Here is a 24,830-nt window from a genome sequence, read left to right on the forward strand (position 1 = left end):
TATTGAATAAGCATTGCTGCACTGATGGGGTATGCATTAGACGAAAAAAAAGAAGAAAAAGAAGAATAATACGCCCAGAAAAGAGGCGAAAAGGAGAAAAACGTAAAAAAACGTGAAAAAAAAGTAAGAGGAAGAGAAGGGAAAAAAAGGTGGAAATGGGTTTAAAAGTGATTTCGGCGGAGAAATATATATATATATATATATATATATATATATATATATATATATATACGCGCACACACACACATATATATAAACGTATTCTCCGTTGAGATATTGCAGCCGCTGCTGTGTCCAGGCCCAGGAGCCTTAGCACTGTGCTGTGATGTCACTCAATACCACTGACATCACTAGGTGTAAACAACATCTCTCCTTTGCTGTGTATGTGACTATGGAGCTGTTTGGTGATGTCGTCTATTATGGCCTTCATAGAAGCAACAGGAGATTGTTGCATCCATCTAGAACCCTCAGAACTACAGTGCTATGATGTCACTCACTTCCACAGGCCTTGCAGAGTGTAAACAACAACAACCCAGCTTTGTTGTGTATGTAACCATAGGGATTTGTGATGTCACCTAGAACCTTCACAGCAGCGACAGCTTTATGAGGAGCATCAGCACTGCTCTGCCTGAGCAGAACCATCACCGCCATAGGTTGTCAAATAACCCGGGTTTAACCCACACAGGTAAGTCCAATGGGGTGCAGGCATGTCCTCTATGCTTACAGCTTCCCGTGGGTGTTGGTTTGATACCGTTTGGGGACAGCCAAGGAGGCATCTGCAGGCAACAAAGGTAGGTGTGTGCTTGTGTGTGTGTTTCCTATGCAGATCCTAAGCCCAGTGTCACATGCAAGTAGGAGGAGTAAGAAGGGTTCCTGGCAAATCCGGGTTATGGATTGCATTTAAAAAGGCCCCGTGGGAGTGCAATGGGCCCCTGTCTTGCTGCTTAGCAATAATGGTATGGGTTTAGGTTCTGCTGTGTGTACTGGTGGTTGACTGCCCCCCAGCCCAGAGTGTGCATGGAAAATTGTCTGGCAGCCTCCCTGACAGCAAGCAGTGATAGTGCCCCATGAAGGGGACCTTGTTGGGCCCGCCCCTTTCACGGTTATCGCTTCTCGGCCTTTTGGCTAAGATCAAGTGTAGTATCTGTTCTTATCAGTTTAATATCTGATACGTCCCCTATCTGGGGACCATATATTAAATGGATTTTTGAGAACGGGGGCCGATTTCGAAGCTTGCTTCCGTCGCCCTATGCATTGACCCGATATGGCAGTATCTTCGGGTACAGTGCACCACCCCCTTACAGGGTTAAAAAGAAAGATTCCTACTTTCATTGCTACCTGCTTGCTGGCTAGCCAGCTAGCCAGCCCTGTGGGCCTTGCTGCTGCTGCTGCTGCAGCCAAAAAAACAAAAGGTGGTGCTGCTGCTGCTTCTGCTTCTGCTTGTGTCTGGCCGCTGTTGGAGCGTCCAGGCACAGGACTTCTGCTGCTGCTGACTAAATGGCCTCCTTAATTGGATCATTTGAGTAGCCAGCACACCTGTGCAGGTAGGGCATGACATGATAGGCAGCTGCCTTGATAGCGGGTGGGTGCTGAATGTTCCTAATTGACAAAATAAGATTAATGCTTATGAAGAAATATAAAATCTCATCCCTTCCCCAATATCGCGCCACACCCCTACCCCTTAATTTCCTGGTTGAACTTGATGGACATATGTCTTTTTTCGACCGTACTAACTATGTAACTATGTAACATAACATGGGGGGGGGGGGGTCTCCTGGCTGTTCACACAGGTGTGTCATTGCTGTACATTGACCATGCATTGCTTCTGTGGTATTGCAAAGGCAAAGACAAATGCTTCCAGCCATCCATTGCACTAATGGATTGGTCATCAGCTGGCTGTCTATGTCCCGCATCAATATAGACCAAAGTACAGAGGGTTAGGCTATGCTATTGTGCACCTACCTGATGCATCAGAAGGTGCGAGGCCCTTGCTAAATTCTGTGCACAGACTTTGAGATCTATGCTTTAGACTGTATCTAAACCTGCTCCAACATGGACTGACATTCTGGCCTACTTTCAGCCGATGCGACTTGTCTGTCGCTGAACAGTCGCTTTTTATGTATTCAGCACCTATGTATAATGTTGTAAAAATGCTCTAGAAGCTAAAGTCGCAGAAATGTCACACATATTTGGCCTGCAACTTTCTGTGCGACAAATTCAGACAGGAAAAATCAGTATAAATCCTTAGAAAATTATCCCCCAGTGTCTCCATCTGCTGGCGGTATTGAATAAGCATTGCTGCACTGATGGGGTATGCATTAGACGAAAAAAAAAGAAGAAAAAGAAGAATAATACGCCCAGAAAAGAGGCGAAAAGGAGAAAAACGTAAAAAAACGTGAAAAAAAAGTAAGAGGAAGAGAAGGGAAAAAAAGGTGGAAATGGGTTTAAAAGTGATTTCGGCGGAGAAATATATATATATATATATATATATATATATATATACGCGCACACACACACATATATATAAACGTATTCTCCGTTGAGATATTGCAGCCGCTGCTGTGTCCAGGCCCAGGAGCCTTAGCACTGTGCTGTGATGTCACTCAATACCACTGACATCACTAGGTGTAAACAACATCTCTCCTTTGCTGTGTATGTGACTATGGAGCTGTTTGGTGATGTCGTCTATTATGGCCTTCATAGAAGCAACAGGAGATTGTTGCATCCATCTAGAACCCTCAGAACTACAGTGCTATGATGTCACTCACTTCCACAGGCCTTGCAGAGTGTAAACAACAACAACCCAGCTTTGTTGTGTATGTAACCATAGGGATTTGTGATGTCACCTAGAACCTTCACAGCAGCGACAGCTTTATGAGGAGCATCAGCACTGCTCTGCCTGAGCAGAACCATCACCGCCATAGGTTGTCAAATAACCCGGGTTTAACCCACACAGGTAAGTCCAATGGGGTGCAGGCATGTCCTCTATGCTTACAGCTTCCCGTGGGTGTTGGTTTGATACCGTTTGGGGACAGCCAAGGAGGCATCTGCAGGCAACAAAGGTAGGTGTGTGCTTGTGTGTGTGTTTCCTATGCAGATCCTAAGCCCAGTGTCACATGCAAGTAGGAGGAGTAAGAAGGGTTCCTGGCAAATCCGGGTTATGGATTGCATTTAAAAAGGCCCCGTGGGAGTGCAATGGGCCCCTGTCTTGCTGCTTAGCAATAATGGTATGGGTTTAGGTTCTGCTGTGTGTACTGGTGGTTGACTGCCCCCCAGCCCAGAGTGTGCATGGAAAATTGTCTGGCAGCCTCCCTGACAGCAAGCAGTGATAGTGCCCATGAAGGGGACCTTGTTGGGCCCGCCCCTTTCACGGTTATCGCTTCTCGGCCTTTTGGCTAAGATCAAGTGTAGTATCTGTTCTTATCAGTTTAATATCTGATACGTCCCCTATCTGGGGGACCATATATTAAATGGATTTTTGAGAACGGGGGCCGATTTCGAAGCTTGCTTCCGTCGCCCTATGCATTGACCCGATATGGCAGTATCTTCGGGTACAGTGCACCACCCCCTTACAGGGTTAAAAAGAAAGATTCCTACTTTCATTGCTACCTGCTTGCTGGCTAGCCAGCTAGCCAGCCCTGTGGGCCTTGCTGCTGCTGCTGCTGCAGCCAAAAAACAAAAGGTGGTGCTGCTGCTGCTTCTGCTTCTGCTTGTGTCTGGCCGCTGTTGGAGCGTCCAGGCACAGGACTTCTGCTGCTGCTGACTAAATGGCCTCCTTAATTGGATCATTTGAGTAGCCAGCACACCTGTGCAGGTAGGGCATGACATGATAGGCAGCTGCCTTGATAGCGGGTGGGTGCTGAATGTTCCTAATTGACAAAATAAGATTAATGCTTATGAAGAAATATAAAATCTCATCCCTTCCCCAATATCGCGCCACACCCCTACCCCTTAATTCCCTGGTTGAACTTGATGGACATATGTCTTTTTTCGACCGTACTAACTATGTAACTATGTAACATAACATGGGGGGGGGGGGTCTCCTGGCTGTTCACACAGGTGTGTCATTGCTGTACATTGACCATGCATTGCTTCTGTGGTATTGCAAAGGCAAAGACAAATGCTTCCAGCCATCCATTGCACTAATGGATTGGTCATCAGCTGGCTGTCTATGTCCCGCATCAATATAGACCAAAGTACAGAGGGTTAGGCTATGCTATTGTGCACCTACCTGATGCATCAGAAGGTGCGAGGCCCTTGCTAAATTCTGTGCACAGACTTTGAGATCTATGCTTTAGACTGTATCTAAACCTGCTCCAACATGGACTGACATTCTGGCCTACTTTCAGCCGATGCGACTTGTCTGTCGCTGAACAGTCGCTTTTTATGTATTCAGCACCTATGTATAATGTTGTAAAAATGCTCTAGAAGCTAAAGTCGCAGAAATGTCACACATATTTGGCCTGCAACTTTCTGTGCGACAAATTCAGACAGGAAAAATCAGTATAAATCCTTAGAAAATTATCCCCCAGTGTCTCCATCTGCTGGCGGTATTGAATAAGCATTGCTGCACTGATGGGGTATGCATTAGACGAAAAAAAAGAAGAAAAAGAAGAATAATACGCCCAGAAAAGAGGCGAAAAGGAGAAAAACGTAAAAAAACGTGAAAAAAAAGTAAGAGGAAGAGAAGGGAAAAAAAGGTGGAAATGGGTTTAAAAGTGATTTCGGCGGAGAAATATATATATATATATATATATATATATATATATATATATATATATATACGCGCACACACACACATATATATAAACGTATTCTCCGTTGAGATATTGCAGCCGCTGCTGTGTCCAGGCCCAGGAGCCTTAGCACTGTGCTGTGATGTCACTCAATACCACTGACATCACTAGGTGTAAACAACATCTCTCCTTTGCTGTGTATGTGACTATGGAGCTGTTTGGTGATGTCGTCTATTATGGCCTTCATAGAAGCAACAGGAGATTGTTGCATCCATCTAGAACCCTCAGAACTACAGTGCTATGATGTCACTCACTTCCACAGGCCTTGCAGAGTGTAAACAACAACAACCCAGCTTTGTTGTGTATGTAACCATAGGGATTTGTGATGTCACCTAGAACCTTCACAGCAGCGACAGCTTTATGAGGAGCATCAGCACTGCTCTGCCTGAGCAGAACCATCACCGCCATAGGTTGTCAAATAACCCGGGTTTAACCCACACAGGTAAGTCCAATGGGGTGCAGGCATGTCCTCTATGCTTACAGCTTCCCGTGGGTGTTGGTTTGATACCGTTTGGGGACAGCCAAGGAGGCATCTGCAGGCAACAAAGGTAGGTGTGTGCTTGTGTGTGTGTTTCCTATGCAGATCCTAAGCCCAGTGTCACATGCAAGTAGGAGGAGTAAGAAGGGTTCCTGGCAAATCCGGGTTATGGATTGCATTTAAAAAGGCCCCGTGGGAGTGCAATGGGCCCCTGTCTTGCTGCTTAGCAATAATGGTATGGGTTTAGGTTCTGCTGTGTGTACTGGTGGTTGACTGCCCCCCAGCCCAGAGTGTGCATGGAAAATTGTCTGGCAGCCTCCCTGACAGCAAGCAGTGATAGTGCCCATGAAGGGGACCTTGTTGGGCCCGCCCCTTTCACGGTTATCGCTTCTCGGCCTTTTGGCTAAGATCAAGTGTAGTATCTGTTCTTATCAGTTTAATATCTGATACGTCCCCTATCTGGGGACCATATATTAAATGGATTTTTGAGAACGGGGGCCGATTTCGAAGCTTGCTTCCGTCGCCCTATGCATTGACCCGATATGGCAGTATCTTCGGGTACAGTGCACCACCCCCTTACAGGGTTAAAAAGAAAGATTCCTACTTTCATTGCTACCTGCTTGCTGGCTAGCCAGCTAGCCAGCCCTGTGGGCCTTGCTGCTGCTGCTGCTGCTGCAGCCAAAAAACAAAAGGTGGTGCTGCTGCTGCTTCTGCTTCTGCTTGTGTCTGGCCGCTGTTGGAGCGTCCAGGCACAGGACTTCTGCTGCTGCTGACTAAATGGCCTCCTTAATTGGATCATTTGAGTAGCCAGCACACCTGTGCAGGTAGGGCATGACATGATAGGCAGCTGCCTTGATAGCGGGTGGGTGCTGAATGTTCCTAATTGACAAAATAAGATTAATGCTTATGAAGAAATATAAAATCTCATCCCTTCCCCAATATCGCGCCACACCCCTACCCCTTAATTCCCTGGTTGAACTTGATGGACATATGTCTTTTTTCGACCGTACTAACTATGTAACTATGTAACATAACATGGGGGGGGGGGGGTCTCCTGGCTGTTCACACAGGTGTGTCATTGCTGTACATTGACCATGCATTGCTTCTGTGGTATTGCAAAGGCAAAGACAAATGCTTCCAGCCATCCATTGCACTAATGGATTGGTCATCAGCTGGCTGTCTATGTCCCGCATCAATATAGACCAAAGTACAGAGGGTTAGGCTATGCTATTGTGCACCTACCTGATGCATCAGAAGGTGCGAGGCCCTTGCTAAATTCTGTGCACAGACTTTGAGATCTATGCTTTAGACTGTATCTAAACCTGCTCCAACATGGACTGACATTCTGGCCTACTTTCAGCCGATGCGACTTGTCTGTCGCTGAACAGTCGCTTTTTATGTATTCAGCACCTATGTATAATGTTGTAAAAATGCTCTAGAAGCTAAAGTCGCAGAAATGTCACACATATTTGGCCTGCAACTTTCTGTGCGACAAATTCAGACAGGAAAAATCAGTATAAATCCTTAGAAAATTATCCCCCAGTGTCTCCATCTGCTGGCGGTATTGAATAAGCATTGCTGCACTGATGGGGTATGCATTAGACGAAAAAAAAGAAGAAAAAGAAGAATAATACGCCCAGAAAAGAGGCGAAAAGGAGAAAAACGTAAAAAAACGTGAAAAAAAAGTAAGAGGAAGAGAAGGGAAAAAAAGGTGGAAATGGGTTTAAAAGTGATTTCGGCGGAGAAATATATATATATATATATATATATATATATATATATATATATATATATACGCGCACACACACACATATATATAAACGTATTCTCCGTTGAGATATTGCAGCCGCTGCTGTGTCCAGGCCCAGGAGCCTTAGCACTGTGCTGTGATGTCACTCAATACCACTGACATCACTAGGTGTAAACAACATCTCTCCTTTGCTGTGTATGTGACTATGGAGCTGTTTGGTGATGTCGTCTATTATGGCCTTCATAGAAGCAACAGGAGATTGTTGCATCCATCTAGAACCCTCAGAACTACAGTGCTATGATGTCACTCACTTCCACAGGCCTTGCAGAGTGTAAACAACAACAACCCAGCTTTGTTGTGTATGTAACCATAGGGATTTGTGATGTCACCTAGAACCTTCACAGCAGCGACAGCTTTATGAGGAGCATCAGCACTGCTCTGCCTGAGCAGAACCATCACCGCCATAGGTTGTCAAATAACCCGGGTTTAACCCACACAGGTAAGTCCAATGGGGTGCAGGCATGTCCTCTATGCTTACAGCTTCCCGTGGGTGTTGGTTTGATACCGTTTGGGGACAGCCAAGGAGGCATCTGCAGGCAACAAAGGTAGGTGTGTGCTTGTGTGTGTGTTTCCTATGCAGATCCTAAGCCCAGTGTCACATGCAAGTAGGAGGAGTAAGAAGGGTTCCTGGCAAATCCGGGTTATGGATTGCATTTAAAAAGGCCCCGTGGGAGTGCAATGGGCCCCTGTCTTGCTGCTTAGCAATAATGGTATGGGTTTAGGTTCTGCTGTGTGTACTGGTGGTTGACTGCCCCCCAGCCCAGAGTGTGCATGGAAAATTGTCTGGCAGCCTCCCTGACAGCAAGCAGTGATAGTGCCCATGAAGGGGACCTTGTTGGGCCCGCCCCTTTCACGGTTATCGCTTCTCGGCCTTTTGGCTAAGATCAAGTGTAGTATCTGTTCTTATCAGTTTTCATGCTGGTGGGGATGGGTGCTGCATGGAGGATGCAGGTGTACCAGGGCTTTCCGGGGCTGGTTCTGAGGAATCAGCTCGACGGCTGCCCCGATGTGACCTGTTCCCTCCGGGTCTCGCCATGAGGCTGAGAGGGTCTAGAGCCGAGGTACTTTTGTGCCTCGGGGAGTGGTGACCCCGAGGTGCCGAAACTCACTGGGAGAATAGACTCACTGAGTTGAAGCACGGGCACCATAATCTCTTCACCTTGTGGCACTCACCTCTTGATTCCCGGCCTTCTGGCTAGGATCAGAGAAATTTTTATAGATCCGGCCGGATGTCCGGGCAGTATATCTGCACACATTCACTTATTTATTTCTTTTTTGTCTCACTGTGTCACTTTTTGCGTGTTGTGTGTTCACAGGATTGGTCAGGATGCGGTAGCCCTTCTGGGTGTCCCTCCTGGCGGTCTAGGGGAGGTGTGTGTGGCCATTAGGTTCCGCACCTCCCTGCAAACACCCCGGGTACTCCTGCTTTGGCAGGGTACCTACCGTAATCGGCTCTGCGGGCAGATACCTTGGCTAACGCCAAGGGGGATGCCGGGAGCATTTGTGGTCCCCTAGTAGCTTCGGCGAAAAGGGACATCGAACCTGGAACCTCGCAGGTACCTTTTGGTCCGGAGGCGAAGGGTAAGGTTTGTTGGGGGGCCTCTCTCCTATCGGAGAAGGGCTTGCGATAGACCGCATCCTTTGTGCACGTTTTTTTAGTGTAACACGTTTGCACTTTTTCTTGCACTTTGGGTGAATCGAAAGCACGTTCCTCGGCTTTAGATAAAAAAAAAAAAAAAAAAAAATCTGTTCTTATCAGTTTAATATCTGATACGTCCCCTATCTGGGGACCATATATTAAATGGATTTTTGAGAACGGGGGCCGATTTCGAAGCTTGCTTCCGTCGCCCTATGCATTGACCCGATATGGCAGTATCTTCGGGTACAGTGCACCACCCCCTTACAGGGTTAAAAAGAAAGATTCCTACTTTCATTGCTACCTGCTTGCTGGCTAGCCAGCTAGCCAGCCCTGTGGGCCTTGCTGCTGCTGCTGCTGCAGCCAAAAAACAAAAGGTGGTGCTGCTGCTGCTTCTGCTTCTGCTTGTGTCTGGCCGCTGTTGGAGCGTCCAGGCACAGGACTTCTGCTGCTGCTGACTAAATGGCCTCCTTAATTGGATCATTTGAGTAGCCAGCACACCTGTGCAGGTAGGGCATGACATGATAGGCAGCTGCCTTGATAGCGGGTGGGTGCTGAATGTTCCTAATTGACAAAATAAGATTAATGCTTATGAAGAAATATAAAATCTCATCCCTTCCCCAATATCGCGCCACACCCCTACCCCTTAATTCCCTGGTTGAACTTGATGGACATATGTCTTTTTTCGACCGTACTAACTATGTAACTATGTAACATAACATGGGGGGGGGGGGGGTCTCCTGGCTGTTCACACAGGTGTGTCATTGCTGTACATTGACCATGCATTGCTTCTGTGGTATTGCAAAGGCAAAGACAAATGCTTCCAGCCATCCATTGCACTAATGGATTGGTCATCAGCTGGCTGTCTATGTCCCGCATCAATATAGACCAAAGTACAGAGGGTTAGGCTATGCTATTGTGCACCTACCTGATGCATCAGAAGGTGCGAGGCCCTTGCTAAATTCTGTGCACAGACTTTGAGATCTATGCTTTAGACTGTATCTAAACCTGCTCCAACATGGACTGACATTCTGGCCTACTTTCAGCCGATGCGACTTGTCTGTCGCTGAACAGTCGCTTTTTATGTATTCAGCACCTATGTATAATGTTGTAAAAATGCTCTAGAAGCTAAAGTCGCAGAAATGTCACACATATTTGGCCTGCAACTTTCTGTGCGACAAATTCAGACAGGAAAAATCAGTATAAATCCTTAGAAAATTATCCCCCAGTGTCTCCATCTGCTGGCGGTATTGAATAAGCATTGCTGCACTGATGGGGTATGCATTAGACGAAAAAAAAGAAGAAAAAGAAGAATAATACGCCCAGAAAAGAGGCGAAAAGGAGAAAAACGTAAAAAAACGTGAAAAAAAAGTAAGAGGAAGAGAAGGGAAAAAAAGGTGGAAATGGGTTTAAAAGTGATTTCGGCGGAGAAATATATATATATATATATATATATATATATATATATATATATATACGCGCACACACGCACATATATATAAACGTATTCTCCGTTGAGATATTGCAGCCGCTGCTGTGTCCAGGCCCAGGAGCCTTAGCACTGTGCTGTGATGTCACTCAATACCACTGACATCACTAGGTGTAAACAACATCTCTCCTTTGCTGTGTATGTGACTATGGAGCTGTTTGGTGATGTCGTCTATTATGGCCTTCATAGAAGCAACAGGAGATTGTTGCATCCATCTAGAACCCTCAGAACTACAGTGCTATGATGTCACTCACTTCCACAGGCCTTGCAGAGTGTAAACAACAACAACCCAGCTTTGTTGTGTATGTAACCATAGGGATTTGTGATGTCACCTAGAACCTTCACAGCAGCGACAGCTTTATGAGGAGCATCAGCACTGCTCTGCCTGAGCAGAACCATCACCGCCATAGGTTGTCAAATAACCCGGGTTTAACCCACACAGGTAAGTCCAATGGGGTGCAGGCATGTCCTCTATGCTTACAGCTTCCCGTGGGTGTTGGTTTGATACCGTTTGGGGACAGCCAAGGAGGCATCTGCAGGCAACAAAGGTAGGTGTGTGCTTGTGTGTGTGTTTCCTATGCAGATCCTAAGCCCAGTGTCACATGCAAGTAGGAGGAGTAAGAAGGGTTCCTGGCAAATCCGGGTTATGGATTGCATTTAAAAAGGCCCCGTGGGAGTGCAATGGGCCCCTGTCTTGCTGCTTAGCAATAATGGTATGGGTTTAGGTTCTGCTGTGTGTACTGGTGGTTGACTGCCCCCCAGCCCAGAGTGTGCATGGAAAATTGTCTGGCAGCCTCCCTGACAGCAAGCAGTGATAGTGCCCATGAAGGGGACCTTGTTGGGCCCGCCCCTTTCACGGTTATCGCTTCTCGGCCTTTTGGCTAAGATCAAGTGTAGTATCTGTTCTTATCAGTTTAATATCTGATACGTCCCCTATCTGGGGACCATATATTAAATGGATTTTTGAGAACGGGGGCCGATTTCGAAGCTTGCTTCCGTCGCCCTATGCATTGACCCGATATGGCAGTATCTTCGGGTACAGTGCACCACCCCCTTACAGGGTTAAAAAGAAAGATTCCTACTTTCATTGCTACCTGCTTGCTGGCTAGCCAGCTAGCCAGCCCTGTGGGCCTTGCTGCTGCTGCTGCTGCAGCCAAAAAACAAAAGGTGGTGCTGCTGCTGCTTCTGCTTCTGCTTGTGTCTGGCCGCTGTTGGAGCGTCCAGGCACAGGACTTCTGCTGCTGCTGACTAAATGGCCTCCTTAATTGGATCATTTGAGTAGCCAGCACACCTGTGCAGGTAGGGCATGACATGATAGGCAGCTGCCTTGATAGCGGGTGGGTGCTGAATGTTCCTAATTGACAAAATAAGATTAATGCTTATGAAGAAATATAAAATCTCATCCCTTCCCCAATATCGCGCCACACCCCTACCCCTTAATTCCCTGGTTGAACTTGATGGACATATGTCTTTTTTCGACCGTACTAACTATGTAACTATGTAACATAACATGGGGGGGGGGGGGTCTCCTGGCTGTTCACACAGGTGTGTCATTGCTGTACATTGACCATGCATTGCTTCTGTGGTATTGCAAAGGCAAAGACAAATGCTTCCAGCCATCCATTGCACTAATGGATTGGTCATCAGCTGGCTGTCTATGTCCCGCATCAATATAGACCAAAGTACAGAGGGTTAGGCTATGCTATTGTGCACCTACCTGATGCATCAGAAGGTGCGAGGCCCTTGCTAAATTCTGTGCACAGACTTTGAGATCTATGCTTTAGACTGTATCTAAACCTGCTCCAACATGGACTGACATTCTGGCCTACTTTCAGCCGATGCGACTTGTCTGTCGCTGAACAGTCGCTTTTTATGTATTCAGCACCTATGTATAATGTTGTAAAAATGCTCTAGAAGCTAAAGTCGCAGAAATGTCACACATATTTGGCCTGCAACTTTCTGTGCGACAAATTCAGACAGGAAAAATCAGTATAAATCCTTAGAAAATTATCCCCCAGTGTCTCCATCTGCTGGCGGTATTGAATAAGCATTGCTGCACTGATGGGGTATGCATTAGACGAAAAAAAAGAAGAAAAAGAAGAATAATACGCCCAGAAAAGAGGCGAAAAGGAGAAAAACGTAAAAAAACGTGAAAAAAAAGTAAGAGGAAGAGAAGGGAAAAAAAGGTGGAAATGGGTTTAAAAGTGATTTCGGCGGAGAAATATATATATATATATATATATATATATATATATATATATATATACATACGCGCACACACACACATATATATAAACGTATTCTCCGTTGAGATATTGCAGCCGCTGCTGTGTCCAGGCCCAGGAGCCTTAGCACTGTGCTGTGATGTCACTCAATACCACTGACATCACTAGGTGTAAACAACATCTCTCCTTTGCTGTGTATGTGACTATGGAGCTGTTTGGTGATGTCGTCTATTATGGCCTTCATAGAAGCAACAGGAGATTGTTGCATCCATCTAGAACCCTCAGAACTACAGTGCTATGATGTCACTCACTTCCACAGGCCTTGCAGAGTGTAAACAACAACAACCCAGCTTTGTTGTGTATGTAACCATAGGGATTTGTGATGTCACCTAGAACCTTCACAGCAGCGACAGCTTTATGAGGAGCATCAGCACTGCTCTGCCTGAGCAGAACCATCACCGCCATAGGTTGTCAAATAACCCGGGTTTAACCCACACAGGTAAGTCCAATGGGGTGCAGGCATGTCCTCTATGCTTACAGCTTCCCGTGGGTGTTGGTTTGATACCGTTTGGGGACAGCCAAGGAGGCATCTGCAGGCAACAAAGGTAGGTGTGTGCTTGTGTGTGTGTTTCCTATGCAGATCCTAAGCCCAGTGTCACATGCAAGTAGGAGGAGTAAGAAGGGTTCCTGGCAAATCCGGGTTATGGATTGCATTTAAAAAGGCCCCGTGGGAGTGCAATGGGCCCCTGTCTTGCTGCTTAGCAATAATGGTATGGGTTTAGGTTCTGCTGTGTGTACTGGTGGTTGACTGCCCCCCAGCCCAGAGTGTGCATGGAAAATTGTCTGGCAGCCTCCCTGACAGCAAGCAGTGATAGTGCCCATGAAGGGGACCTTGTTGGGCCCGCCCCTTTCACGGTTATCGCTTCTCGGCCTTTTGGCTAAGATCAAGTGTAGTATCTGTTCTTATCAGTTTAATATCTGATACGTCCCCTATCTGGGGACCATATATTAAATGGATTTTTGAGAACGGGGGCCGATTTCGAAGCTTGCTTCCGTCGCCCTATGCATTGACCCGATATGGCAGTATCTTCGGGTACAGTGCACCACCCCCTTACAGGGTTAAAAAGAAAGATTCCTACTTTCATTGCTACCTGCTTGCTGGCTAGCCAGCTAGCCAGCCCTGTGGGCCTTGCTGCTGCTGCTGCTGCTGCAGCCAAAAAACAAAAGGTGGTGCTGCTGCTGCTTCTGCTTCTGCTTGTGTCTGGCCGCTGTTGGAGCGTCCAGGCACAGGACTTCTGCTGCTGCTGACTAAATGGCCTCCTTAATTGGATCATTTGAGTAGCCAGCACACCTGTGCAGGTAGGGCATGACATGATAGGCAGCTGCCTTGATAGCGGGTGGGTGCTGAATGTTCCTAATTGACAAAATAAGATTAATGCTTATGAAGAAATATAAAATCTCATCCCTTCCCCAATATCGCGCCACACCCCTACCCCTTAATTCCCTGGTTGAACTTGATGGACATATGTCTTTTTTCGACCGTACTAACTATGTAACTATGTAACATAACATGGGGGGGGGGGTCTCCTGGCTGTTCACACAGGTGTGTCATTGCTGTACATTGACCATGCATTGCTTCTGTGGTATTGCAAAGGCAAAGACAAATGCTTCCAGCCATCCATTGCACTAATGGATTGGTCATCAGCTGGCTGTCTATGTCCCGCATCAATATAGACCAAAGTACAGAGGGTTAGGCTATGCTATTGTGCACCTACCTGATGCATCAGAAGGTGCGAGGCCCTTGCTAAATTCTGTGCACAGACTTTGAGATCTATGCTTTAGACTGTATCTAAACCTGCTCCAACATGGACTGACATTCTGGCCTACTTTCAGCCGATGCGACTTGTCTGTCGCTGAACAGTCGCTTTTTATGTATTCAGCACCTATGTATAATGTTGTAAAAATGCTCTAGAAGCTAAAGTCGCAGAAATGTCACACATATTTGGCCTGCAACTTTCTGTGCGACAAATTCAGACAGGAAAAATCAGTATAAATCCTTAGAAAATTATCCCCCAGTGTCTCCATCTGCTGGCGGTATTGAATAAGCATTGCTGCACTGATGGGGTATGCATTAGACGAAAAAAAAGAAGAAAAAGAAGAATAATACGCCCAGAAAAGAGGCGAAAAGGAGAAAAACGTAAAAAAACGTGAAAAAAAAGTAAGAGGAAGAGAAGGGAAAAAAAGGTGGAAATGGGTTTAAAAGTGATTTCGGCGGAGAAATATATATATATATATATATATATATATATATATATATATGCGCACACACACACATATATATAAACGTATTCTCCGTTGAGATATTGCAGCCGCTGCTGTGTCCAGGCCCAGGAGCCTTAGCACTGTGCTGTGATGTCACTCAATACCACTGACATCACTAGGTGTAAACAACATCTCTCCTTTGCTGTGTATGTGACTATGGAGCTGTTTGGTGATGTCGTCTATTATGGCCTTCATAGAAGCAACAGGAGATTGTTGCATCCATCTAGAACCCTCAGAACTACAGTGCTATGATGTCACTCACTTCCACAGGCCTTGCAGAGTGTAAACAACAACAACCCAGCTTTGTTGTGTATGTAACCATAGGGATTTGTGATGTCACCTAGAACCTTCACAGCAGCGACAGCTTTATGAGGAGCATCAGCACTGCTCTGCCTGAGCAGAACCATCACCGCCATAGGTTGTCAAATAACCCGGGTTTAACCCACACAGGTAAGTCCAATGGGGTGCAGGTATGTCCTCTATGCTTACAGCTTCCCGTGGGTGTTGGTTTGATACCGTTTGGGGACAGCCAAGGAGGCATCTGCAGGCAACAAAGGTAGGTGTGTGCTTGTGTGTGTGTTTCCTATGCAGATCCTAAGCCCAGTGTCACATGCAAGTAGGAGGAGTAAGAAGGGTTCCTGGCAAATCCGGGTTATGGATTGCATTTAAAAAGGCCCCGTGGGAGTGCAATGGGCCCCTGTCTTGCTGCTTAGCAATAATGGTATGGGTTTAGGTTCTGCTGTGTGTACTGGTGGTTGACTGCCCCCCAGCCCAGAGTGTGCATGGAAAATTGTCTGGCAGCCTCCCTGACAGCAAGCAGTGATAGTGCCCATGAAGGGGACCTTGTTGGGCCCGCCCCTTTCACGGTTATCGCTTCTCGGCCTTTTGGCTAAGATCAAGTGTAGTATCTGTTCTTATCAGTTTAATATCTGATACGTCCCCTATCTGGGGACCATATATTAAATGGATTTTTGAGAACGGGGGCCGATTTCGAAGCTTGCTTCCGTCGCCCTATGCATTGACCCGATATGGCAGTATCTTCGGGTACAGTGCACCACCCCCTTACAGGGTTAAAAAGAAAGATTCCTACTTTCATTGCTACCTGCTTGCTGGCTAGCCAGCTAGCCAGCCCTGTGGGCCTTGCTGCTGCTGCTGCTGCAGCCAAAAAACAAAAGGTGGTGCTGCTGCTGCTTCTGCTTCTGCTTGTGTCTGGCCGCTGTTGGAGCGTCCAGGCACAGGACTTCTGCTGCTGCTGACTAAATGGCCTCCTTAATTGGATCATTTGAGTAGCCAGCACACCTGTGCAGGTAGGGCATGACATGATAGGCAGCTGCCTTGATAGCGGGTGGGTGCTGAATGTTCCTAATTGACAAAATAAGATTAATGCTTATGAAGAAATATAAAATCTCATCCCTTCCCCAATATCGCGCCACACCCCTACCCCTTAATTCCCTGGTTGAACTTGATGGACATATGTCTTTTTTCGACCGTACTAACTATGTAACTATGTAACATAACATGGGGGGGGGGGGGGTCTCCTGGCTGTTCACACAGGTGTGTCATTGCTGTACATTGACCATGCATTGCTTCTGTGGTATTGCAAAGGCAAAGACAAATGCTTCCAGCCATCCATTGTACTAATGGATTGGTCATCAGCTGGCTGTCTATGTCCCGCATCAATATAGACCAAAGTACAGAGGGTTAGGCTATGCTATTGTGCACCTACCTGATGCATCAGAAGGTGCGAGGCCCTTGCTAAATTCTGTGCACAGACTTTGAGATCTATGCTTTAGACTGTATCTAAACCTGCTCCAACATGGACTGACATTCTGGCCTACTTTCAGCCGATGCGACTTGTCTGTCGCTGAACAGTCGCTTTTTATGTATTCAGCACCTATGTATAATGTTGTAAAAATGCTCTAGAAGCTAAAGTCGCAGAAATGTCACACATATTTGGCCTGCAACTTTCTGTGCGACAAATTCAGACAGGAAAAATCAGTATAAATCCTTAGAAAATTATCCCCCAGTGTCTCCATCTGCTGGCGGTATTGAATAAGCATTGCTGCACTGATGGGGTATGCATTAGACGAAAAAAAAGAAGAAAAAGAAGAATAATACGCCCAGAAAAGAGGCGAAAAGGAGAAAAACGTAAAAAAACGTGAAAAAAAAGTAAGAGGAAGAGAAGGGAAAAAAAGGTGGAAATGGGTTTAAAAGTGATTTCGGCGGAGAAATATATATATATATATATATATATATATATATATATATATATATACGCGCACACACACACATATATATAAACGTATTCTCCGTTGAGATATTGCAGCCGCTGCTGTGTCCAGGCCCAGGAGCCTTAGCACTGTGCTGTGATGTCACTCAATACCACTGACATCACTAGGTGTAAACAACATCTCTCCTTTGCTGTGTATGTGACTATGGAGCTGTTTGGTGATGTCGTCTATTATGGCCTTCATAGAAGCAACAGGAGATTGTTGCATCCATCTAGAACCCTCAGAACTACAGTGCTATGATGTCACTCACTTCCACAGGCCTTGCAGAGTGTAAACAACAACAACCCAGCTTTGTTGTGTATGTAACCATAGGGATTTGTGATGTCACCTAGAACCTTCACAGCAGCGACAGCTTTATGAGGAGCATCAGCACTGCTCTGCCTGAGCAGAACCATCACCGCCATAGGTTGTCAAATAACCCGGGTTTAACCCACACAGGTAAGTCCAATGGGGTGCAGGCATGTCCTCTATGCTTACAGCTTCCCGTGGGTGTTGGTTTGATACCGTTTGGGGACAGCCAAGGAGGCATCTGCAGGCAACAAAGGTAGGTGTGTGCTTGTGTGTGTGTTTCCTATGCAGATCCTAAACCCAGTGTCACATGCAAGTAGGAGGAGTAAGAAGGGTTCCTGGCAAATCCGGGTTATGGATTGCATTTAAAAAGGCCCCGTGGGAGTGCAATGGGCCCCTGTCTTGCTGCTTAGCAATAATGGTATGGGTTTAGGTTCTGCTGTGTGTACTGGTGGTTGACTGCCCCCCAGCCCAGAGTGTGCATGGAAAATTGTCTGGCAGCCTCCCTGACAGCAAGCAGTGATAGTGCCCATGAAGGGGACCTTGTTGGGCCCGCCCCTTTCACGGTTATCGCTTCTCGGCCTTTTGGCTAAGATCAAGTGTAGTATCTGTTCTTATCAGTTTAATATCTGATACGTCCCCTATCTGGGGACCATATATTAAATGGATTTTTGAGAACGGGGGCCGATTTCGAAGCTTGCTTCCGTCGCCCTATGCATTGACCCGATATGGCAGTATCTTCGGGTACAGTGCACCACCCCCTTACAGGGTTAAAAAGAAAGATTCCTACTTTCATTGCTACCTGCTTGCTGGCTAGCCAGCTAGCCAGCCCTGTGGGCCTTGCTGCTGCTGCTGCTGCAGCCAAAAAACAAAAGGTGGTGCTGCTGCTGCTTCTGCTTCTGCTTGTGTCTGGCCGCTGTTGGAGCGTCCAGGCACAGGACTTCTGCTGCTGCTGACTAAATGGCCTCCTTAATTGGATCATTTGAGTAGCCAGCACACCTGTGCAGGTAGGGCATGACATGATAGGCAGCTGCCTTGATAGCGGGTGGGTGCTGAATGTTCCTAATTGACAAAATAAGATTAATGCTTATGAAGAAATATAAAATCTCATCCCTTCCCCAATATCGCGCCACACCCCTACCCCTTAATTCCCTGGTTGAACTTGATGGACATATGTCTTTTTTCGACCGTACTAACTATGTAACTATGTAACATAACATGGGGGGGGGGTCTCCTGGCTGTTCACACAGGTGTGTCATTGCTGTACATTGACCATGCATTGCTTCTGTGGTATTGCAAAGGCAAAGACAAATGCTTCCAGCCATCCATTGCACTAATGGATTGGTCATCAGCTGGCTGTCTATGTCCCGCATCAATATAGACCAAAGTACAGAGGGTTAGGCTATGCTATTGTGCACCTACCTGATGCATCAGAAGGTGCGAGGCCCTTGCTAAATTCTGTGCACAGACTTTGAGATCTATGCTTTAGACTGTATCTAAACCTGCTCCAACATGGACTGACATTCTGGCCTACTTTCAGCCGATGCGACTTGTCTGTCGCTGAACAGTCGCTTTTTATGTATTCAGCACCTATGTATAATGTTGTAAAAATGCTCTAGAAGCTAAAGTCGCAGAAATGTCACACATATTTGGCCTGCAACTTTCTGTGCGACAAATTCAGACAGGAAAAATCAGTATAAATCCTTAGAAAATTATCCCCCAGTGTCTCCATCTGCTGGCGGTATTGAATAAGCATTGCTGCACTGATGGGGTATGCATTAGACGAAAAAAAAGAAGAAAAAGAAGAATAATACGCCCAGAAAAGAGGCGAAAAGGAGAAAAACGTAAAAAAACGTGAAAAAAAAGTAAGAGGAAGAGAAGGGAAAAAAAGGTGGAAATGGGTTTAAAAGTGATTTCGGCGGAGAAATATATATATATATATATATATATATATATATATATATATATATACGCGCACACACACACATATATATATAAACGTATTCTCCGTTGAGATATTGCAGCCGCTGCTGTGTCCAGGCCCAGGAGCCTTAGCACTGTGCTGTGATGTCACTCAATACCACTGACATCACTAGGTGTAAACAACATCTCTCCTTTGCTGTGTATGTGACTATGGAGCTGTTTGGTGATGTCGTCTATTATGGCCTTCATAGAAGCAACAGGAGATTGTTGCATCCATCTAGAACCCTCAGAACTACAGTGCTATGATGTCACTCACTTCCACAGGCCTTGCAGAGTGTAAACAACAACAACCCAGCTTTGTTGTGTATGTAACCATAGGGATTTGTGATGTCACCTAGAACCTTCACAGCAGCGACAGCTTTATGAGGAGCATCAGCACTGCTCTGCCTGAGCAGAACCATCACCGCCATAGGTTGTCAAATAACCCGGGTTTAACCCACACAGGTAAGTCCAATGGGGTGCAGGCATGTCCTCTATGCTTACAGCTTCCCGTGGGTGTTGGTTTGATACCGTTTGGGGACAGCCAAGGAGGCATCTGCAGGCAACAAAGGTAGGTGTGTGCTTGTGTGTGTGTTTCCTATGCAGATCCTAAGCCCAGTGTCACATGCAAGTAGGAGGAGTAAGAAGGGTTCCTGGCAAATCCGGGTTATGGATTGCATTTAAAAAGGCCCCGTGGGAGTGCAATGGGCCCCTGTCTTGCTGCTTAGCAATAATGGTATGGGTTTAGGTTCTGCTGTGTGTACTGGTGGTTGACTGCCCCCCAGCCCAGAGTGTGCATGGAAAATTGTCTGGCAGCCTCCCTGACAGCAAGCAGTGATAGTGCCCATGAAGGGGACCTTGTTGGGCCCGCCCCTTTCACGGTTATCGCTTCTCGGCCTTTTGGCTAAGATCAAGTGTAGTATCTGTTCTTATCAGTTTAATATCTGATACGTCCCCTATCTGGGGACCATATATTAAATGGATTTTTGAGAACGGGGGCCGATTTCGAAGCTTGCTTCCGTCGCCCTATGCATTGACCCGATATGGCAGTATCTTCGGGTACAGTGCACCACCCCCTTACAGGGTTAAAAAGAAAGATTCCTACTTTCATTGCTACCTGCTTGCTGGCTAGCCAGCTAGCCAGCCCTGTGGGCCTTGCTGCTGCTGCTGCTGCAGCCAAAAAACAAAAGGTGGTGCTGCTGCTGCTTCTGCTTCTGCTTGTGTCTGGCCGCTGTTGGAGCGTCCAGGCACAGGACTTCTGCTGCTGCTGACTAAATGGCCTCCTTAATTGGATCATTTGAGTAGCCAGCACACCTGTGCAGGTAGGGCATGACATGATAGGCAGCTGCCTTGATAGCGGGTGGGTGCTGAATGTTCCTAATTGACAAAATAAGATTAATGCTTATGAAGAAATATAAAATCTCATCCCTTCCCCAATATCGCGCCACACCCCTACCCCTTAATTCCCTGGTTGAACTTGATGGACATGTGTCTTTTTTCGACCGTACTAACTATGTAACTATGTAACATAACATGGGGGGGGGGGGTCTCCTGGCTGTTCACACAGGTGTGTCATTGCTGTACATTGACCATGCATTGCTTCTGTGGTATTGCAAAGGCAAAGACAAATGCTTCCAGCCATCCATTGCACTAATGGATTGGTCATCAGCTGGCTGTCTATGTCCCGCATCAATATAGACCAAAGTACAGAGGGTTAGGCTATGCTATTGTGCACCTACCTGATGCATCAGAAGGTGCGAGGCCCTTGCTAAATTCTGTGCACAGACTTTGAGATCTATGCTTTAGACTGTATCTAAACCTGCTCCAACATGGACTGACATTCTGGCCTACTTTCAGCCGATGCGACTTGTCTGTCGCTGAACAGTCGCTTTTTATGTATTCAGCACCTATGTATAATGTTGTAAAAATGCTCTAGAAGCTAAAGTCGCAGAAATGTCACACATATTTGGCCTGCAACTTTCTGTGCGACAAATTCAGACAGGAAAAATCAGTATAAATCCTTAGAAAATTATCCCCCAGTGTCTCCATCTGCTGGCGGTATTGAATAAGCATTGCTGCACTGATGGGGTATGCATTAGACGAAAAAAAAGAAGAAAAAGAAGAATAATACGCCCAGAAAAGAGGCGAAAAGGAGAAAAACGTAAAAAAACGTGAAAAAAAAGTAAGAGGAAGAGAAGGGAAAAAAAGGTGGAAATGGGTTTAAAAGTGATTTCGGCGGAGAAATATATATATATATATATATATATATATATATATATATATATATATACGCGCACACACACACATATATATAAACGTATTCTCCGTTGAGATATTGCAGCCGCTGCTGTGTCCAGGCCCAGGAGCCTTAGCACTGTGCTGTGATGTCACTCAATACCACTGACATCACTAGGTGTAAACAACATCTCTCCTTTGCTGTGTATGTGACTATGGAGCTGTTTGGTGATGTCGTCTATTATGGCCTTCATAGAAGCAACAGGAGATTGTTGCATCCATCTAGAACCCTCAGAACTACAGTGCTATGATGTCACTCACTTCCACAGGCCTTGCAGAGTGTAAACAACAACAACCCAGCTTTGTTGTGTATGTAACCATAGGGATTTGTGATGTCACCTAGAACCTTCACAGCAGCGACAGCTTTATGAGGAGCATCAGCACTGCTCTGCCTGAGCAGAACCATCACCGCCATAGGTTGTCAAATAACCCGGGTTTAACCCACACAGGTAAGTCCAATGGGGTGCAGGCATGTCCTCTATGCTTACAGCTTCCCGTGGGTGTTGGTTTGATACCGTTTGGGGACAGCCAAGGAGGCATCTGCAGGCAACAAAGGTAGGTGTGTGCTTGTGTGTGTGTTTCCTATGCAGATCCTAAGCCCAGTGTCACATGCAAGTAGGAGGAGTAAGAAGGGTTCCTGGCAAATCCGGGTTATGGATTGCATTTAAAAAGGCCCCGTGGGAGTGCAATGGGCCCCTGTCTTGCTGCTTAGCAATAATGGTATGGGTTTAGGTTCTGCTGTGTGTACTGGTGGTTGACTGCCCCCCAGCCCAGAGTGTGCATGGAAAATTGTCTGGCAGCCTCCCTGACAGCAAGCAGTGATAGTGCCCATGAAGGGGACCTTGTTGGGCCCGCCCCTTTCACGGTTATCGCTTCTCGGCCTTTTGGCTAAGATCAAGTGTAGTTCTGCTCGCTTGGTCTGGCCAGAGGGTGTCTGGGGTACCCGGCTCCTTTGCCTGGGGGGATCGTCCTTCTTAAAGGAGGGACTTCACCCCCCTGCTGCTATTAGGGAGCCGGCCTAGTCCCCAGACAATGGGAGGCGATCCACACCCACCTACCTGCTTGCGTGGGGGAGGTGCCTGGATACCTTGGAGATGGCTGAAGATCGTGGATCTGCTTCTGAAGGTGTACCATCCTTCGCAAGATTACGGAATGGAGTGCGGATTTCCTTGCAGGATGTGCGGAAAAAGGAGAGAGGCCTGGTATTCGTGGTCGAGGATGTTTTGTTCAAGCTCTTGGAGATCAGGAAGAAACAAATTCTTTCCATGCTGGAATTTCCAAAGAGTGGATACTATGATGTTGTGCTTATGTCAGAAGAGGACTATGATGTATTCTGGAGCCGTTTTCAGCAAAGGAAAGGAAGTTCGGTCCTGGAGGGAGTGGGGATAATTCCACACTTCCCTCGCAGAGAAAGACTGGTGACTGTAAGAATGTACAGCCCATATACACCAGAAGAAGACATTGTTACTTTCCTGTTAAGATTTTGTGATAATGTATTGCCCAAAGGTAAGATTTTGAACCAGTTTGGATTATGGACTACCAAATGGAAGTTTGAAGTAAAATTTAAAGAAACGGTGGATGGTAAGCTAATAGTCCCGCCAGGGCGGTTTAAAATTGGAACGGTAAACGGTGACTTGTTTTTCTCCGGCATGCAAGAGTTTTGCCGTAAGTGTAAGCAGTATGGCCATAGTAAGGACGTATGTACATTCCTGTGGTGCTTCAAGTGCCAAGAAGAAGGTCATGAGGCGGAGAATTGTGAGAAGAAGAAGAAGTGCCATCTGTGTGGGAATGAGGGCCATCTTCTTGGCTCTTGTCCCAAGAAAAAGGTTGGGAAAAAAGAGGCGGTTAAAAGAAGCCGAGAGGAAGTAGTTGAAGCAAAAGAGCCTGAGCTAGAACAGGTTCCAATAAGAAGAGCAGCGGAACAGAAGAAAAAGAAAGAGGTGGAAGAGTTTGTGCCGTCACAATATGGTGGTGTGCTTGGAAGTTTATTGGAGAATCTGTCAGAAACAGAAAGACGGACATTTGATAAAGAAATGATTGAGCTAAAAGCAAGATTTAAGTCACGGGAGGAGGAGGTGCGGGACAAAGTTTATTTTTCTTTTAAGGCGGATATGAATCGTTTCATTGAAGCGTATAAAATTCCAGCCTGGTTGGCATCTCAAGCCAAGAGTGATGTGACTAGAGGGAATATCAGTCTAGGTTTGATTGATTTCCTAACGGTGTATGCTTGGAGGAAGGGAATGACTTTCTAATGGAGATTTGTTAATTAGAAAGTAAGGTATGGTTTAGTTATTTTATGGGTTTTTCTTTATGTATTGATTTTAAAATGTTTCTTTTTATTTCATTTGGTGTTTAAGAAAAGAAATTAAATTATGTTACCCAAGGATGAACACAATAATTGAGTTTCAAATAAGATCTTGGAACTCTGAGTGAGTTCTGAGGGCAACTTAAAAATCTGTTCTTATCAGTTTAATATCTGATACGTCCCCTATCTGGGGACCATATATTAAATGGATTTTTGAGAACGGGGGCCGATTTCGAAGCTTGCTTCCGTCGCCCTATGCATTGACCCGATATGGCAGTATCTTCGGGTACAGTGCACCACCCCCTTACAGGGTTAAAAAGAAAGATTCCTACTTTCATTGCTACCTGCTTGCTGGCTAGCCAGCTAGCCAGCCCTGTGGGCCTTGCTGCTGCTGCTGCTGCAGCCAAAAAACAAAAGGTGGTGCTGCTGCTGCTTCTGCTTCTGCTTGTGTCTGGCCGCTGTTGGAGCGTCCAGGCACAGGACTTCTGCTGCTGCTGACTAAATGGCCTCCTTAATTGGATCATTTGAGTAGCCAGCACACCTGTGCAGGTAGGGCATGACATGATAGGCAGCTGCCTTGATAGCGGGTGGGTGCTGAATGTTCCTAATTGACAAAATAAGATTAATGCTTATGAAGAAATATAAAATCTCATCCCTTCCCCAATATCGCGCCACACCCCTACCCCTTAATTCCCTGGTTGAACTTGATGGACATATGTCTTTTTTCGACCGTACTAACTATGTAACTATGTAACATAACATGGGGGGGGGGGGTCTCCTGGCTGTTCACACAGGTGTGTCATTGCTGTACATTGACCATGCATTGCTTCTGTGGTATTGCAAAGGCAAAGACAAATGCTTCCAGCCATCCATTGCACTAATGGATTGGTCATCAGCTGGCTGTCTATGTCCCGCATCAATATAGACCAAAGT

General features: G+C 46.2%; 10 non-coding genes and 1 pseudogene across 10 annotated transcripts; all 11 read left to right on the plus strand.

Annotated features, from left to right (window-relative positions):
• Positions 1 to 1,105: 1,105 nt before the first annotated feature.
• LOC130317361 (U2 spliceosomal RNA) lies at positions 1,106 to 1,296 on the plus strand. The gene has a single exon (XR_008864488.1). It is a non-coding gene; the product is annotated as a U2 spliceosomal RNA (small nuclear RNA).
• Positions 1,297 to 3,375: 2,079 nt separating this feature from the next.
• LOC130317378 (U2 spliceosomal RNA) lies at positions 3,376 to 3,567 on the plus strand. Its single transcript, XR_008864504.1, has one exon. It is a non-coding gene; the product is annotated as a U2 spliceosomal RNA (small nuclear RNA).
• A 2,090-nt stretch (positions 3,568 to 5,657) lies between these two features.
• Positions 5,658 to 5,848, plus strand: LOC130317373 (U2 spliceosomal RNA). The gene has a single exon (XR_008864499.1). It is a non-coding gene; the product is annotated as a U2 spliceosomal RNA (small nuclear RNA).
• A 2,094-nt stretch (positions 5,849 to 7,942) lies between these two features.
• On the plus strand, positions 7,943 to 8,102 carry LOC130317383 (U2 spliceosomal RNA; annotated as a pseudogene).
• A 693-nt stretch (positions 8,103 to 8,795) lies between these two features.
• LOC130317382 (U2 spliceosomal RNA) lies at positions 8,796 to 8,982 on the plus strand. The gene has a single exon (XR_008864507.1). It is a non-coding gene; the product is annotated as a U2 spliceosomal RNA (small nuclear RNA).
• Positions 8,983 to 11,070: 2,088 nt separating this feature from the next.
• LOC130317384 (U2 spliceosomal RNA) lies at positions 11,071 to 11,261 on the plus strand. The gene has a single exon (XR_008864508.1). It is a non-coding gene; the product is annotated as a U2 spliceosomal RNA (small nuclear RNA).
• A 2,091-nt stretch (positions 11,262 to 13,352) lies between these two features.
• LOC130317385 (U2 spliceosomal RNA) lies at positions 13,353 to 13,543 on the plus strand. The gene has a single exon (XR_008864509.1). It is a non-coding gene; the product is annotated as a U2 spliceosomal RNA (small nuclear RNA).
• Positions 13,544 to 15,625: 2,082 nt separating this feature from the next.
• On the plus strand, positions 15,626 to 15,816 carry LOC130317386 (U2 spliceosomal RNA). The gene has a single exon (XR_008864510.1). It is a non-coding gene; the product is annotated as a U2 spliceosomal RNA (small nuclear RNA).
• Positions 15,817 to 17,904: 2,088 nt separating this feature from the next.
• Positions 17,905 to 18,095, plus strand: LOC130317362 (U2 spliceosomal RNA). The gene has a single exon (XR_008864489.1). It is a non-coding gene; the product is annotated as a U2 spliceosomal RNA (small nuclear RNA).
• Positions 18,096 to 20,181: 2,086 nt separating this feature from the next.
• LOC130317363 (U2 spliceosomal RNA) lies at positions 20,182 to 20,372 on the plus strand. The gene has a single exon (XR_008864490.1). It is a non-coding gene; the product is annotated as a U2 spliceosomal RNA (small nuclear RNA).
• Positions 20,373 to 24,001: 3,629 nt separating this feature from the next.
• On the plus strand, positions 24,002 to 24,199 carry LOC130317380 (U2 spliceosomal RNA). Its single transcript, XR_008864505.1, has one exon. It is a non-coding gene; the product is annotated as a U2 spliceosomal RNA (small nuclear RNA).
• Positions 24,200 to 24,830: the final 631 nt, after the last annotated feature.

This window comes from Hyla sarda, unplaced genomic scaffold (genome assembly GCF_029499605.1).
Source record: "Hyla sarda isolate aHylSar1 unplaced genomic scaffold, aHylSar1.hap1 scaffold_1992, whole genome shotgun sequence".
Taxonomy (NCBI): Eukaryota; Metazoa; Chordata; class Amphibia; order Anura; family Hylidae; genus Hyla; species Hyla sarda.